At 42.4% G+C, this 15734-nt stretch overlaps 1 protein-coding gene across 3 annotated transcripts in view; it reads right to left on the reverse strand.

Annotated features, from left to right (window-relative positions):
* The window catches only part of TMEM40 (transmembrane protein 40), an 82159-nt gene that overhangs the window by 8060 nt on the left and 58365 nt on the right, over positions 1-15734 (reverse strand). The window lies entirely within an intron of this gene.

The following is a 15734-nucleotide window of genomic DNA, read 5'->3' on the forward strand; positions in this document are numbered from 1 at the left end:
GATTTCTAAGTTTTTACCAGGTTTGGGTATGAGCACTATATAAGCTTCAGTCATGGATTGGGGGATAGAGCCAGATTTAAACATATGTGCATATAGTTCGTGCAATTTAGGGACAATGTTATCTAGATATGTTTTATAGAATTCTAGGGGGAGGCCGTCAGATCCAGGTGCTTTCGAGGTTTTGAGGTGGGATATCGCATCAATAATATCATCTGTAGATATTGGGGCTTCCAGCATTTCAATCTGGGTTTGGGATAGTGTAGGTATTGCTATATTCGCTAATAGTGCCCCTGCATCTTTATTGTCATTATCAACCGTGGAAGTGTAGAGCGCTGAGAAATAAGAGCGAAATTCTTCCGCTACCCTATCGGGTTCGGTAATCATTTCTCCATTAGTGCCTCTAAGAGATACTACCGTGGGTGGTCTGAGGTCTATATGAGCTAAGTATGCCAGGAGGCGTCCCGCCCTCTCTCCACATTCATACTGCCTTTGTTTTGTGTAGAATATGTTTCTCTCCGCTTTTTCAAAGTGTAGGTTGGATACTATACGGGTTTGCTGTTTTAGTTGGTCGGCATTAGAGGGGGTAGGGTTAGATGTAAATTCCCTCTCCAGCTCTGTCAAGACTCGTTCTGCCTGGTGTATTACGTGTGAGGACGTCCTCTTATGTTTATTTATGTGTTGGGCAAGTGTCATGCGAGCATGGGATTTAAAGGCATCCCATACTATTTCAAGAGGCGCTGAGGCTCTGTTATGTTGAAAAAATATGTCCCACTCAATCCCTATCTCCTCTATTCCGGGTACCACCGATAACCAGAAGGGGTTGAGTTTCCATGTATAGGTATTGGGCGGGGAGTCAAGTTTAAGCACAACCCAGTATGGGGCATGGTCTGATAGTGTACGAGGGTAAAAGCCCACGTCCTCCAACATAGGGAGAAGGGAGCGGGATAGCAAAATGAGATCAATCCTAGACATTGAATTATGAGATGTTGAAAAGCAGGAAAAGGCCCTGCCCTGTGGGTGGCGATATCTCCATGTGTCAACCAGGGCCATCTCACCAAGTAATCTACCGAATCTAGTGAGCTGGGGGGAGGGAATATTAGGTGATTGCGTATTCATTCTATCGAGATCCCTGTCTAGCACATTATTGAAGTCCCCCATCCACAGTACCGGAACAGTAGGGTGTTGAGCCATAAAAGCAAGGCCTTCATGTAAAACATTGAAGTGGAACGGGGGAGGTATATATACTGCAAGAATAAGTATTTCTAGCCCATTTAGCTTGGCGTGTAAAAACAGGAATCTGCCCTGTGTATCTGATTTGAGCGTCAGTAAAACAAACTGCACTGTCTTCGCCACTAATAGTGCGATTCCTCTAGAGTTGGAGGTGTACGGGGCATTATACAACCACCCCACCCAGGGTTTTTTAAGTGTTGACAACAATTGACCAGTAAGATGTGTCTCCGTTAAGGCCATTATCTCAGCTCGCATATTTTTGAGGATAGATAGGGTTGCATTTCTTTTGGGTTTAGCCCTTATACCTCGCACGTTCCACGTAACACATTTCAACTTAGAAACCATACTTAAATTTGTTTAGTTTTGAGCTCGCCATCATGGTCGCGGAGCAGCCGCCCCGCTGTAGCCTGCAATACAGGAGAGTATGTATCCCCGCCCATCTCAACCTAGGCGGCAGAGTCAGGATCCATGGTTTTCCAACCCTGGGGCCTGAATCCACAATTTTTCCCCCCCCAGCGCAGAGGCATATGTATATCAATATATAAACCATATATCTGCAATGAAGACTCCTCTTATCTCTATTAGCCTGTATGAAGGAAAAACAACAACAAAACTTTTTCAACTTATAAATTAACACTCTGGGCTGCACAGGCAGACATCCTTTCCCACTTAACACAGGGGCAGGCTGCTGTTCCCGTACATTCCAGGGAAACAAAACTTGCGCCTTTTGGCGAACATTACATGGAATTCCTGTAAAAACAGGACCCACTAGGAGTCCTGCATCTAGGGGGACAATAAATCGCTGAAGAGCGAGCAGTAACATGAGGGACTTGACTCCCAAAACATGACCTCCAGGATGATAGGGTGTGGAGAGATATGCAGAGGTATATGCTGGAGAGTGTCTTCTGGAAGTCATGAAGGGCTTCTGCTTGCCAAAGAAAACAGTTATCATCCATGATGGATGGTATGTGCATAGGGGACAGAGGCGTGTGCCAGATGAGATTGCGGAGGTGTGCTCCGGAGTGGGGGGGGGACGGTAAAACAGGGGAGGCATAGCAGGGTATAGTGAAAGGTGAATATGAGAAAGTTCACTGGCAAGGTGATGGCCGGCTCCACATGAACTTGTATGGTACAGTACCTTAATGTAGCAAAGTCTGGCTTGTCGCAGTTGTTGGCATTGCATTCAGGCGTCAGGCACGATTTACGGCTTTAGCTGTCATCTGAAATCCTAGAGGATCCTATGAGGGTGCTCGGTCCGGAACTGCTCTGCTTTCCATCCACTCGAGTACCGCTTCTGGTGTATCGAAAAAGTGGGCCCTGTCTTCACCGATCACACGCAATCTGGCCGGGAAGAGCATTGCATATTTGTACTGGCGGATCCGCAGTTGTCGTTTGGCTTCTGTAAATTGCGCGCGCTTTTTCTGAACTTCTGCCGAGAAGTCTGTAAAGACTTTGACCTCTCCATTGTTGAAAGGGATGTTGCCCTTCAGCCTGGTGAGGCGGAGGACGGCATCGCGGTCCCGGTAATTAAGCAGTTTGGCAATGAATGTTCTAGGGGGCGCACCTTGGGGAGGAGGTTTGGAGGCCAATCTGTGTGCTCTCTCCACCACGAATGAGGTGGAAAATTCAGCCCGGCCAAAGGTAGAGATTAGGAGTTTCTCCAGGAATGAGGGGGGGTCAGCACCCTCTTCACCCTCCGGCAATCCCACAAACCGCAGATTGCACCTCCTCAAACGGTTCTCCATGTCGTCCTGCTTTATAAGTACCATGTTCAGCTGGTGTTGTAGTCTTTCCGTTGTTATCTGCAATGGCGATATGTCGTCCTCCACCTGGCTGATCCGTGTCTCTGTATCAGTAACCCGTTCTCTTAGTTTCTGCAAGTCCTGTCGGATCAGCGACACATCCACCTTCACCTCCTCTATTTTACACGTAAGGGTGCTCTTGCAGTCCGAAATTGCTTCCAGGACCCGGGCAGTATCGTCTGCAGCTGAGTCCGACGGAGCGGGCTGGTCGGCGCCATTTTCCTCCGCGGCCGCCTTATCTTGCAGGCGGAATTTTGCAAGTTTAGCGGCCGCGTCTGTGCCTTTTTTTGGAGGAGACATCTTCTCTATGTTTTCCCACTGCTGGCAGTTTGAATTAGTCGGTATTTGCGGTGGTTGTTACCCCAAGAATGGTGGATACGGATTTTGGGCAAGCGGAGCTCTCAGTCAGTGTTCCTCACGCCATGCTGGTCCAGGCCACGCCCCCATTTCAATAAGTTTTTATTAAGTTTTTCAATAGTAAATAGTACAGAAAGGAAGAAAATAGCCGTATACATAGAAAGCTTATATATAATACTTGTTGTTATTGCTCTATTATGAAAACGTTATTTCGAGAACATCATCTTTATGAATATATATACTTGTAGAAAATAACAAGACGTATATAATATTGTTATATTTCCAAAAGCGCATCTGTCTTCCGGCACCCCTATGGGAACTTTCTGTGCCTTGGTCAACAGATGCACACCTAATATTTTATTCTGTCTCTATTACTTATAAACTAAGATTGTGTTTCAGGGTAGTGTTACATTTCGTCTTCATGTAGGTCATTATTTATATAAAGATATAGTAAATAGGAGGTTATACTTAAAGGAACTGCCGTAAAAATTGTGAAATAAGTGAACCGAGTAAGAGGGTAGAGGGATATCTAGTGTAGTTTTATGAGGTAGACACGTCTTCATTTGGTATGTAATGTATGGTGCCAATCTGTCCATGTTTTCCAAATCAGACTTTTAGTTGTGTAATTGCCTTGAGAAGCGGCAAACATAAGTTCGTATGATATATGGAGATTAGTGGTTTTGATTACATCATTAATAGATGGTATTTTGGTTTTTAACCAACGTCTCGTTATTTCGAGGCGAGCGCTAGTAAGAATCTGGGTAACTATTTGTCTCATGGAGTGGGGTACCACATCTATTCCCAAGGACAGGATAGCCATATTGGGCGTATTATATATTTGGGTTTTAGTGACCTGTTTTATGAGATGGAATATATTGGTCCAGTAGGTTTTCAATCGTGGGCATGACCAGAAAATATGGGTGATAGATCCTCTTTGGCCACAATTTCTCCAACATAGTGGCGATATTTGTGGGTTGAACCCTGCTAATCGTGTAGGAGTTAGGTACCATCTCAAGAGTAGTTTTTGGTATAACTCCCACAGATTAACACTTCTAGAGGCCTTATATATGGATGATATTGCTTGTTTCCATTGTTCTAAGGTATAGGATATATTAAAATCAATTTCCCAAGTTCTCATAGAGGGTGTCTTGTTAAATATTGATTTCTGGTTTAAAAGGTTATAAAATAGGGAGATACCTTTGATAGAGGTAGTGGGGTTTGAGAAATATAAGTATGCCTTCCAAATAATGTTTATATGAGTGTTGTTAATCGATGATAGTAAATGGGATACTTGTAAATATGTGTAGTATTCTTTAGAGTCTAAGTTATGCTCAATTTGAAGTGCTCGGAAGGTCTTTATTGTGGGTCCTATATAGAAATCTTCGACTGATTTTAGGCCTTTGGATTCCCAATGTTTAATGTTGATATTAGGTATCAACAGTTGTAAACTGGTAATGGGGAGGGCAATGGATTTGGAAGGATAATCATTGATGGGAGTGTTTAGGAATGCTTTCCATGTGTTTATAGATGCCTTCATTGTGGGCGAAAGTTTGATGGAGGAGTGTGGCAACATAGTACAGGTCAATAGGAGGTCGTATAAGCTATGGTTAGGGGATTGGAAAGATTCCAATTCTTGCCATCTTGGGGTACAATTCCCCCGAAACCAATATTTAAGTTGGGCCAAAATTGCCGCAAGATAGTAGTCCTTCAGCAGGACATGTCCCACTCCTCCTGTTCCTCTGGATTTAATAAGCTTATGGAATGCGCATTTAGACTTCTTTCCCTGCCAGAGGAATCCATTAATCATGGACTGTGCTCTGACAAAGAAGCTGTCTGGAATTGGTATTGGTATGGCTCTAAATATATATATAAATTGAGGGAGTATCATCATTTTAAAGGCCGCGAGGCGACCTGACCACGTAAATTCTGTTTTGTTTATTGTTTGTAATTTTTGATGTAAACTAAGTAAAAATTGGGTATAGTTTGTTTCCACCATTTTTCTGGTATCATCTGTGAGTGTTATGCCTAGATATTTTATCCCTTCTGTAGTCCATTTATATGGAAATTGTGATTTAAGTTTGGTACTAGTGGTGCTGTCTATCCCCAAGCCTAAGATATATGATTTATTTTCATTAACTTTATAATAAGAGATTGTGTTAAATAAACGTAATGCTTCATGTGCCGCTGTAAGAGAAGAGCCCACCTCAGTTAAGATCATAATAATATCATCTGCGAACAGACTTATAGAATGAGTATCCTTACCAACCGGAAATCCTTTTATTTCTTATATATATGGCCAAGGGTTCTATTAGTAAATTAAAAATTAGAGGGGACAATGGGCACCCTTGCCTTGTACCGTTGGATATATTAAAGGGTTTTGATATAGTTCCAGAAATATAGACTTTGGCAGATGGGCTAGAGTACAGGGCTAAGATGGCAGATAGAATAGGTCCTACAAAACCGAATGATTCTAGTACTTTGGTTAGATATAGCCAATGAATACGATCAAAGGCCTTCTCCGCATCCAACGCGAGGAGCAGAGAAGGCCTCCGAGATACCCCCGCCATATGGATGATATTAATCATGCGTCTCGTTGCGTCTGAGGTTTGTCTATATTTTGTAAATCCTGCTTGATCAGGATGGATAAGGTTGGGCATTATGTCAACAAGGCGTAGTGCTATAATTTTGGCATACAATTTAAGATCGATGTTTAGTAAAGATATCGGTCTAAAATTTGAGGGAGAGGTGGGCTCTTTTCCTGGTTTTGGTAAAGCCACAACTAAAGCTTCCAACATTTCTGGTGGAAAAGAGGCAGAGGCAGCTGCTGAACTGAATATGTGTGTCAAGAAGGGGGTCAGTAGATTCTTAAATTCTCTGTAGTATTCTCCACTAAAACCGTCTGGTCCTGGGGATTTATTCGTAGGGAGTGTGTCAATAGCTTTATGAATTTCTGCATCAGTGAATGGTTGATTAAGAGTTTGAATTTGGTGAGGGGATAATTTAGGTATGGATAGTTTACTTAGAAAGTCATTAATTGCGTCAGGGGTAGGTTGGATAGTTGAAGGGTCATCCTTTAAATTATAAAGGGATCTGTAGTAGTGACTAAAAGCGTCGGCAATTTTTTGTGGGTGGTATTCTTTTCGATTAGTAGATGGATGTATGATAAATGGTATTTTTGATTTATATCTATGGCCTTGGATATTCTGTGCTAAAAGTTTTCCTGCCTTGTTTCCATTCGTATAATAATTCATTTTAAGTCTTTTTGTGGCTTTCTCAAAATTTTCTAGTAGGTAAATTCTTAGTTCAGATCTTATTTGTGTCAATTTTTGAGTAGTTTTTTGGGAATATTTTTGTTTATTTTTGCTTTCTAAGTCAGAAATTTGTTTTAATAGTTCAGTCAGTCGTTGCTGCCTCTGCCTCCTCACCCTTGCACTCAGTTGAATAAAAATGCCACGTATAAATGCCTTATGGGCATTCCATAATGTAAAAGGGCTTTGTACTGAGTCCTTATTATCATCAAAAAAATTTGTTAGGTGGTTGTTGATTTGTTGCTTGAAGTCTTGTTGCTGTAGTAAGTAGGTGTTGATTCTCCAAATTGGGCTGGGTCTCGGGGAAGCTGAGTCTGATAGTGTTAGTACTACAGATGCGTGGTCTGACCACGTTATTGTGTTGATGGATACAGCTTTAGTTCCCAATAGTATAGGTTGGTCTACTATGAATAGGTCAATTCTTGTATATACTTTATGTGCTGCAGAAAAAAAAGTAAAGTCTCTTTCGTTGGCGTGGAAGCAGCGCCACGCGTCATAGAGATTATATTTGTTGAGGGAGGATGATAATGTAGGAGAGTGGCGCGTGGATTTAGATGTAGAGTCTAATAATGGATCCGGAATAGCATTAAAATCTCCGCAGAGTATCAACGGTCCTCTTTGCCACTTCCTGATTTTTCTCATTAGCTTATTAAAGAAATGTATTTGATGCTTATTGGGAGAGTAAGCTGTCACTAGTGTATATTTTGAGGAGTTCAGTTCGCGGGTCCCGCGGACTCGATGTCTGCCGGTGGCCGGCGATTGTGACACAGAGAGGCACAGTAATCAGTGCATTTTTATAGCACTAATCGCTGTATAAATGCCAGTGGTCCCCAAATAGTGTCAAAAGTGTCTGATCTGTCCGCCGCAATGTCGCAGTCACGATAAAAATCGCAGATCGTCGCCATTACTAATGAAAAAAAAATGCTAATAAAAATGGCATAAATCTATCCCCTATATTGTAAATGTGATAACTTTTGCACAAACCCATCAATATACGCCTATTGCGATTTTTTTTTTACCAAAAATATGTAGAATACATATCGGCCTAAACTGAGGCAGAAATTTTTTTTTATATATATTTTTGGGGATATTTATTATAGCAAAAAGTAAAACATATAGCTTTTTTCTCAAAATGTTCGCTCTTTTTTTGTTTATAGCGCAATAAATAAAAACCTCAGAGGTGATCAAATACCACCAAAAGAAAGCTCTATTTGTGGGAAAAAAAGGACGTCAATTTTGTTAGGGTACAACGTCGCAGGACCGCGCAATTGTGAGTTAAAGCAACTCAGTACAATATCGCAAAAAAGGACTTGGTCAGGAAGGGGGTAAATCCTTCTGGGGCTGAAGTGGTTAAGGTACCACCTTTTAAGGGATAGATAGGTTCACATGCCATTGGAGGGGTAGTTATGTTGTTAGAGAAGTTTCAAGACTAGAGACCAGGTGGAATTATCAGGTTAAAACTTACACCCCATTTGGTATGAATATTGAATGGGATATCAATGCGTTTATCAACAATGGTTAATTAACCACTTGACCACTGGGCACTTAAACCCCCTTAATAACCAGACCAATTTTCAGCTTTTGGTGCTCTCACATTTTGAATGACAATTACTCAGTCATGCAACACTGTATCTATATGAATTTTTTGTCCTTTTTTTCACACAAATAGAGCTTTCTTTTGGTGGTATTTAATCACCGCTGGGTTCTTTATTTTTTGCGCTATAAAAGAAAAAAGACCGAAAAATCTGTAAAAAAATAAAATTTTCTTCGTTTCTGTTATAAAATGTTGAAAATTAGTAATTTTTCTTCATATATTTTGGCCAAAATTTATACCGCTACATATCTTTGGTAAAAATAACCCAAATTAGTGTATATTATTTGGTCTTTGTGAAAGTTATAGCGTCCACAAGCTATGGTACCAATATCTGAAAATTGATCACACCTGAAGTACTGACGGCCTATCTCATTTCTTGAGACCCTAACATGCCAGAAAAGTACAAATACCCCCCAAATGACCCCTTTTTGGAAAGAAGACATTTCAAGGTATTTAGAAAGATGCATGATGAGTTTTTTGAAGTTGTCATTTTTTCCCACAATTCTTTGCAAAATCAAGTTTTTTTTTTTTCTTTTTTTTTTTTTCACAAAATTGTCATATTAGCAGGTTATTTCTCACACACAGCATATGCATACCACAAATTACACCCCAAAACACATTCTGCTATTACTCCCGAGTATGGCGATACCACATGTGTGAGACTTTTACACAGCGTGGCCACATACAGAGGCCCAACATGCAGGGGAGCACCTTCAGGCGTTCTGGAGCACCCAGGCCAATTCTGACATTTCTCTCCTACATGTAAAAATCATCATTTATTTGCTAGAAAATTACATAGAACCCCAAAACATTATATATGTTTTTTTAGCAAAGACCCTAGAGAATACAATAGCGGTCATTGCAACTTTTTATCTCGCACGATATTTGCGCAGCAATTTTTGGAACGCATTTTTTTTGGAAAAAAAACAGTTTTTTGCTTTAAAAAAAAACAAAACAGTAAGGTTAGCCCAATGTTTTTGCATAATATGAAAGATGAAGTTACGCCGAGTTAATAGATACCTAACATGTCACCTTTCGAAATTGCACACGCTTGTGGAATGGCGCCAAACTTCACCACTTAAAAATCCCCATAGGCGACGCTTTAAAATTTTTTACTGGTTACAAATTTTGAGTTACAGAGGAGGTCTAGGGCCAAACTTATTGCTCTCGCTCTACCGATCGCAGCGATACCTCACATGTGTGGTTTGAACACCGTTTTCATATGTGGGTGGGACTTACGTATGCGTTCGCTTCTGCATGCGAGCACACGGACAGGGGCGCTTTAAAAAAATTTTATTTTTTTTTATTGTTCATTTTACTTTATTTATTTTAGTTTGACACTTTTTTCCAAAAAAAAAAATGTTTTGATCACTTTTATTCCTATTACAAGGAATGTAAACATCCCTTGTAATAGGAATATGGCATGACAGGTCCTCTTTACAGTGAGATATGGGGTCAATAAGACCCCACATCTCACCTCTAGGCTGTTCCTGAAATAAAAAAAAAAAAAAAAAAAAAGATCCTGGCTTCGATCGTAGCGGTGAGTCGGTAGAAGCACCGGAGGGCGGCGGGAGGGGGGGGCGTCCCCTCTCGCCTCCCGTAAGAACGATCAAGCAGTGTAACAGCTGCTACGATCATTCTTATGGTGTAGGGAATCGCCGGCTGAAAAAGATGATATCTGAATGATGCCTGTAGCTGCACCCATCATTCAGATATCCCCGCACAAAGTCAAGGACGTCGTATGACGGAAGGCGGGAAGTGGTTAAAACGCTTTTTTTTTTTTTTAACACAAAGTTGTCCATTTATACAATATTTCTAACACATAACATGTACATACCAAAAATTACACCCCAAAATAGATTCTCCTACTCCTACTGAGTATGGCGATACCACATGTGTGAGACTTCCACAGCCTGGCCACATACAGAGGCTGGGTACGGCTGAGCATGGCTGGGTATTGCAGAGTATCGCCGAGTATGACTGGGTATGGCAGAGTATGGCTGGGTATCACCGAGTATGGCAGAGTATGGCTGGGTATGGCAGAGTATGGCTGGGTATGGCAGAGTATTGCGGGTTATGGCAGAGTATTGCAGATTTTTGTGGGGTATTGCAGAGCATGGCTGGGTATGGCAGAGTATGGCTGGGTATCACTGAGTATTGCAGAGTATGGCTGGGTATTGCGGGATATTTCAGGGTATTTCAGGGTATTGCAGGGTATGGCAGAGTATTGCGGGGTATTCCAGGGTATGGCAGAGTATTGCGGGGTATTCCAGGGTATGGCAGAGTATTGCGGGGTATTGCAGGGTATGGCAGAGTATTGCGGGGTATTCCAGGGTATGGCAGAGTATTGCGGGGTATTGCAGGGTATGGCAGAGTATTGCGGGGTATGGCAGAGTATCGCGGGGTATGGCAGAGTATTGCGGGGTATGGCAGAGTATTGCGGGGTATTTCAGGGTATTGCAGGGTATGGCAGAGTATTTCGGGGTATTGCAGGGTATGGCAGAGTATTTCGGGGTATTGCAGGGTATGGCAGAGTATTGTGGGGTATTCCAGGGTATGGCAGAGTATTGCGGGGTATGGCAGAGTATTGCGGGGTATTCCAGGGTATGGCAGAGTATTGCGGGGTATTCCAGGGTATGGCAGAGTATTGCGGGGTATGGCAGAGTATTTTGGGGTATTGCAGGGTATGGCAGAGTATTGCGAGGTATTGCAGGGTATAGCAGAGTATTGCGAGGTATTGCAGGGTATGGCAGAGTATTGCGGGGTATTGCAGGGTATGGCAGAGTATTGCGGGGTATTGCAGGGTATGGCAGAGTATTGCGGGGTATTGCAGGGTATGGCAGAGTATTGCGGGTATGGCAGAGTATTGCGGGGTATTGCAGGGTATGGCAGAGTATTGCGGGGTATTGCAGGGTATGGCAGAGTATTGCGGGGTATTGCAGAGGGAATTGCAGAGTATTGCACAGCATTGCAGGGCATGTAAAGTAGTAGGGATGGCTGAGCATGGATGGATGGATGGCTGGATGTCTCTGTGCAGCGCTGTGGGCACTACAGATGCAGCCCACAACGCTGCAGCCATCCATCCATCCGCCTCTTCGGTCACTGTGTACCGATCGGTACACAGGAGGAGAGGAGAGGGGGAGGAGAGGAACCGGCGTCATCAGATGACGCCGGTTTGTTTACATGTGATCGCTCCGTCATTTGACGGAGCGATCACATGGTAAACGGCCGCGATCAGCGGCCATTTACCGGTATCTGTGATGCGCCGGGTCCTGTGGACCCGGCGATCACGGATGCTCTCGAGTGCGCGCCCTAGGGGGCGCGCGAGAGCAGAATTCTGGGAGGACGTCCCTGGACGTCCTCCCAGAGTTAAACAACCGCCCTGTAGCCGTCATTTGGCTATGGGCCGGTTGTTAAGTGGTTAACCACTTAAGGACCGAGCCTCTTTCTGAGATTTGATGTTTACAAGTTAAAAACAGTTTTTTAGAAAATTACTTAGAACCCCAAACATTATATATATTTTTTTCTAACATCATAGAGAATAAAACGGTGGTAGTTGCAATACTTTCTGTCACACCGTATTTGCGCAGCGGTGTTACAAGCGCACCTTTTTTGAAAATAATACATTTTTTGAATTAAAAAATAATACAACAGTAAAATTAGCCCAATTTTTTTTATATTGTGAAAGATAATGTTACGCCGCATAAATTGATACCCAACATGTCACACTTCAAAATTACGTTCGCTCTTGGAATGGCGACAAACATTAACCCTTAAAAATCTCCATAGGCAATGTTTAAAAAATTTAACAGGTTGGATGTTTTGAGTTAGAGAGGTCTAGGGCTAGAATTATTGCGCTCGCTCTAACAATTGCGGCAATACCTCACATGTGTGGTTTGAACACTGTTTTTATATGCGGGCGCTGCTCATGTATGCATTCGCTTCTGCACATGAGCTCGGCGGGACGGGTTAGGTTTTAAAAAAAATGTTTTTCTTATTTATTTTATCTTATTTTTTATTTTTACACTGTTCTTTAAAAAAAAATTGCGTCACTTTTATTCCTATTACAAGGAATGTAAACATCACGTAATAGAAAAATAGCATGACAGGAACTTTTGAATATGAGATCTGGGGTCAAAAAGACCTGAGATCTCTTATTTACACTAAAATGCAATAAAAAAAATAAATTGAAAAAAAATCTTGTTTAAAAAAGAAAAAAAAAAGTCTCTTTAGGAGCTATGGGTGGAAGTGACGTTTTGACGTCGCTTCTGCCTGGCAATGGTATGGAGATGGGTGGGGGCCGTCTTCCCCTCACCCATCTACATACCTAACAGGACACAGGTTTTGATCGCCTCCGCCACTGCCGATGGCTCTGGTAAGCACCAGACCTCGGCGGGAGGGGGGGCCTCTCCTGCCGCCGATAAAAGTGATCTCGCGGTGAATCCGCCACAGAGACCATTTTTATCTGAAAGCAGACCGCCCGCTGAAGAAGAGGATACCGGGGTTATGGTAGCTAGCTGCTGCCATAACAAAGATACCCCTCAAAGTACCGACGTATAACGGGCGGTCCGTAAGTGATTAACTATATGCAGATGATGTCACTGGTATGTTGTTATTCACAATACATATTTTAGTTAGATTTATTAGTATTATTATCTGGATTTTTAATTTTCATATTTGTTTTTATCATGTTAAAAATTAGATAGTTCGATCTTCTAGATGTATTTGTCATTTATTGTGATTTTTAATCCATTAATGATGAATTTTATTTTTTGACCACAAGATGGCGCTGTTCCCCAGTATGCTCGCTTTTGATTTGGACAGAAGTTGTATGTATACATAGTGTTAATTATAACTTTTGGTTATTAATACTTACCTTTTGATTAGGTGGTGACACTGATCAGAGTTAGATATATTTCTATTTCCAATATTTTCTTTGCTTAGAGCAAAGGATTTTGGTTATTTCCGGTTAAGGGCCCTCCTTTAGTGTGAATGGCCTTTGGTTGCATTTCCGATTATCTGGAACGCAGTTAATATCTGTTTTTCATAAGCCATCCCCTATATATAGCCCCGTTTAGCAACGCCCTTGACTAAGTCACCTGATGACGAAACACATAGGGAGGAGTTGTAATGTGTGACTCGATTACGTACTGGGACGCAGCAGCCATCTGCTACAGAGAGAACGCCAGAGGTTATCTTGAGGTGGGCTGCTGGTGAAGTTAACCCCTCAATCGACGTCCATTACTCACTGATCTGTGTTTATGGAGGTGCCAGGTGACATCATGCAAGCAGATGACCACTGAGTTTGCCATTGAATGATTTTCATTGCCTATACATCCTTGCCTGAGGGTAAGAGTCAGTGTGATCAGGTGTTGGTGATGGTCTCCTTGCACTGCTGATGCATAGTTTAAGAACACCTTTTTTGAATATTCACTGACCTTTTATCATTATTGTGGACTCTATTTAGTTCAGTACTGCAGCATTACTTTACTATTCTGCTTATATTGTTTACAGCGATATTGTGCCAGCTGCTGATTTCAGAACTCTGTATATACCCTAGCGCAATAGATTTTAAGTCTCCAGGAGCACAGGAACAGCCAAAAGGGCTGCTGAGTGACACACAGTCAGGAGGACTGGGAGGAATGCCTGCGAGGACTGGGATGGAGCAGTCTGGGACAGGTGCAGAGCCAGTCAGGAAAACTGTGGTAGCAGAGGCAGTGGAAAGGGGCAGCTACAGCCAGGAGGACTGGCAGTGCCTGAAGAGGTGGTACTGGGAGCAGTAGCCACATGTGGGACAGCTAGCACAAAGGACTACCATTTTTGCTACACCATAGGGGTCCGTGGTCCCTGCCTGCAAAGGGCATTTGCTTTGGGCCTGACACAGTCAGTGTCAGGTCTCCACATCAGTGCTAGCTGGTCCTGGGAGTGATAGCCTGCAAGCAAGTGTATGTGCTGGAGGTGAAAGAGAAGAGGTTGTATATAGAGTGTATATAGTTCAGTCTCTATGTATATTTCTTCAATCAAGTGGGCATCCCATATGTACCCCATCCCCATCCCCATCCCCATCCAGGTTTATTTCCCCTAATAAAGCAAAAAAAACAAAGTGCAAGGACTTCTTCTTGACCCTGTGTGTTAGGAAATTTGTGTGACTGGCTGTGCAGGGTGGGAGATGAACCACATTCACCAGCGGTCCCTACGGGGGTAGCGCTACATTGTAATTTCTAGGCCAGCTTTCTATTCTTCAGTTACAAGGCATCATTTAACCACTTACGGACTGCTGCACGCCGATATACATCCTAAGTTTGAAGAGGAATATGGTTGTTATGGCAGCAACTAGCCGCCATAGCCCCGCTATCCTCTTCTTCGGCCAGAGGTCCGCTTTCCGATAAGACTGGTCTCTGCGGTGGATTCGCCGTAAGATCACTTTTATCAGCGGCGGGAGAGGGGCACCCCCTCCCGCCGCACTCCGGTGCCCTCCGCCGCTTACCAGAGCCGTCGGCAGCGGCGGAGGCGATCGGATGTTACCCCTTGCTAGGTATGGAGACGAGTGAGGGGAAGATGGCCCCCACCCCTCTCCATAATCTTGCGGGGCGGAAGCGACGTCAAAACGTCGCTTCCGCCCATAGCTCTCAAAGGGCCTTTTTTTTTTTTAAATGACAAAAATTTCATTTTTTTTTGTTGCATTTTAATGTAAATATGAGATCTGAGGTCTTTTTGACCCCAGATCTCACATTTAAGAGGTCCTGTCATGCTTTTTTTCTATTACAAGGGATGTTTACATTCCTTGTAATAGGAATAAATGTGACACAATAATTAAAAAAAAAAAAAAACGGTGAAAAAATAAAAAATAAAAGGTAAAATAAATAAAGAAAAGAAAGAAAAGAAGAAAAAAAATGTAAACACTCCCCGTCCCGCCGAGCTCGCGTGCAGAAGCGAATGCATACGTAAACAGTGTTCAAACTACACCTGAGGTATTGCCGCGATCGGTAGAGCGAGAGCAATAATTATAGCCCTAGACCTCCTCTGTAACTCAAAACATGCAACCTGTAGAATTTTTTAAACGTCGCCTATGGAGATTTTTAAGGGTAAAAGTTTGTTGCCATTCCACAAGCGGGCCCAATTTTGAAGCGTGACATGTTGGGTATCAATTTACTCAGCATAACATTATCTTACACAATATAAAAAAAAATTTGGCTAACTTTACTGCTGTCTAATTTTCTAATAAAAAAAAGTGGATTTTTTCCAAAAAAAGTGCGCTTGTAAAACCGCTGCGCAAATACTGTGTGACAGAAAGTATTGCAACGACCGCCATTTTATTCTCTAGGGTGTTAGAAAAAAATGTATAATGTTTGGGGGTTCTACGTAATTTTCTGGCAAAAAAAAAAACAGTTTTTAACTTGTAAACACCACATCTAAAAAAGAGGCATGGTCCTTAAGTGGCAC

Source organism: Aquarana catesbeiana, linkage group LG07 (genome assembly GCF_042186555.1).
Source record: "Aquarana catesbeiana isolate 2022-GZ linkage group LG07, ASM4218655v1, whole genome shotgun sequence".
Classification (NCBI taxonomy): Eukaryota; Metazoa; Chordata; class Amphibia; order Anura; family Ranidae; genus Aquarana; species Aquarana catesbeiana.